Here is a 2,871-nt window from a genome sequence, read left to right on the forward strand (position 1 = left end):
CGTCCTTAGTGTCCTGTTGACTTTGTATAGCACCAGACATACAGTGGTCCCAGTGGTGGTAGGAGCACTCGGGGCTGTGACTCCTAAGCTGGGTGAATGGCTCCAACAGATCCCAGGAACAACATCAGAGCTCTCTGTCCAGAAGAGTGCAGTGCCAGGAACAGCCAAGATACTGCTCAGAACCCTCAGACTCCCAGGCCTCTGGTAGAGGACCCGAGGTTGAGGAAGACGCATACCACTCATAGGGGTGAGAGGGGCATTTTTTTATATATATATAAATAAAACAATATGAGGTGTTCTCCCCACCGCCACCCCACCTTTTTAGGTCAGAAATTTTTCAGTGAAAAATGCCTTTTTGCTTAAGCAGAAATTTTTGTGAGGAAAAATTCAATTTTCACCAGTCTTTAGAGTTTCCATTTAAAAAAAAAACACATGAGATAAGCGAAAAAATATTTTACAAGAGGAAAGGTTTCTTAATTGAGTGGGTCAATGCATTCTAGTCTTTCATTTTCACTTTGGGGGAGAGAGCCAACTGAAAATCTAGTAAAAAGCCATCTCCAACTACATCTATCTATCACTAAGACCCTGGCCTCCCTCCCCAGTCAGGTTTCTGGTCAGCACATGGAATGGAAATGGCTTGCTGATTAAATTATTTCTTGCCCATATATGGGAGATAAGGTCAGTTCTCATTATTAAATTGTTTTGTGGCATTCAGTGGCCAAGATGTAGCTTTCTGAGAAAGTACTGAGCTAGCTGAGATCCTTGTTTTCAGCCTTCAACCTTCCTGGGAAAGAGTGATAATGGGAAATTTCTCTGCCACTGGCCTGCTCATCTGTAGAGTCCCTGAAGACATCCTCTTAAATATCTACATGAAGCCACTGAGGCATTCTGGCTTCCAATGTTACCGGGCTCTCTCTTTCACTCTTTTTGACAATAATAGTACTATTGTCCAACATCTCAGTGCCTGGCAAAGATTGGCAAATGGATGAAAGGCAAATGGCTGAAGGTAAGCCGAAGTAAAACACAAGTGATATAATGTTGGTGGAAAAGGCAAGATGGTTTGAAGATCTAGTCACCACTATAGCATCTTCCATGACTGAGGGAAACTGCCTAGGTTTCATAGCCTAGGATTTCTTCTGAACTTCTCATTCCTGGGCACTCAAAGCGCTAACACACCTTCTTCATCTGCCCTTTCCAAACACGTGTCACTTGCTGTCAGAAGCCACCTTTCCTTCTTTCACCATTACTGCTATATTTAAAAAAAACCCAAATCCCACAGAAACATACCCTTTTGAGATAGTGTTATGTTAACTATTTAGGAGACTGCTTAATTTTCAATAGTCATAATCAATAAGTCAGCTCATACCTGATTTTTTTTGTCCCTTTTAAATTCACATAAGTAAATAATGTGACCACTTACTAAGTCAGGGTTCGGCAATCTTTGGCATCCGATCATCTGGGTAATCTACTGGAGGGTCGCCAGACATTTTGTTTATGTTGACTGTCTGCAGGCACAGCTCCCTGCAGCTCTCAGTGGCTGTGGTTTGCCATTCCTCGCCAATGGGAGCTATGGGAAGTGGTGGCCAGCATGTCCCTGCAGCCTGTGCCGCTGTCCGCAACGCCCGGTAATGGCAAACCATCGCCACTGGGTGCTGTGGGGAGCCATGCTTGTGGACTGTCAACATAAACAAAATGTCTTGCAGCCCACCAGCGGATTACCCTGGTGGACCATGTGCCAAAGATTGCTTACCCTTGAACTAAGTTCTCCCTTTACCTTAAATAGGAGGCATCTACAATTTTTCCACAGTCAACCTATGGAACTCCTTGCCAGAGGATGTTGTGAAGACCAAGACTATAACAGGGTTCAAAAAATAAGTTGATAGGTTCATGGAGGATAGGTCCATAAAGCTGGGAATGGTCGACAGAATGGATCACTTGATGATTACTTGTTCTGTTCATTCCCTCTATGGCACCTGGCATTGGCCACTGTCGGAAGACAGGATACTGGGCTAGATAGACCTTTGGGCTGACCCAGTATGGCCGTTCTTATATTCATTTACTGCCATATGATCTACCGAGCAAATTTATTTCATATTTATTATTTTGGCCCCTATTTAAAAGTATTTCTATGTCAGAGCCCACGTTTCTTAGGGATCTTGAAAGTGGATCAAATTGAATATTCTATATGTATATATAAATCTATATACAGAGAGATTTGATATAGATCTTTCAATTTAGATGTAATTTTGACACAGAGATAACTATAGACCTTGATGTGAAATGGGGAAGACGTTATTTTGTCCTTTTCCTCATATGCGTGTTTTATTTAAATGACATATCGTTGCTTCTAAAAGACTGATGGTGGAATAACTAACAGAAGAAAAGAGATATAAACTAACCTTGTGTACTGTCCTCCTGTTGGAGTTAACGGGATCTTCGCCATTGGCCTCAATGCGTATGAGTACATAGAGCGGGGAGGTGTGATTCCCAGTGCGGATAGACAGATTTGCTCCAGCTAGCATGGTAAAAATAGCATTGTGGATGTTGTGGCACTGGTGATGGCTCAGGCTAACCACCCGAGTCCAAGCCTGCCTGACTTCCAGGGTCCAAATTCAGGTGGCTAACCCTGCCAGTGCCATACTGTCTACACTGCTATTTTTAGTGAACTAGCTCAAGCTGAGTTAGCCCAAGTCTGTCTCCCCACGCTGGGAATCACACCTCCCAGCTGTAGCATAGACATAGCCAATGGGAGCAGAACCAGACCTTTTGTCTCCGAGTCTTTTTCAAAGAGGATGGCAACTTAGTTAATTTAAGGATATATTTCCCTGATCCATATGGAAAACTAGGGTTAGATTGTTGTGACTAGCCTTT

This window comes from Chelonoidis abingdonii, chromosome 3 (genome assembly GCF_003597395.2).
Source record: "Chelonoidis abingdonii isolate Lonesome George chromosome 3, CheloAbing_2.0, whole genome shotgun sequence".
In the NCBI taxonomy this organism is placed as follows: Eukaryota; Metazoa; Chordata; order Testudines; family Testudinidae; genus Chelonoidis; species Chelonoidis abingdonii.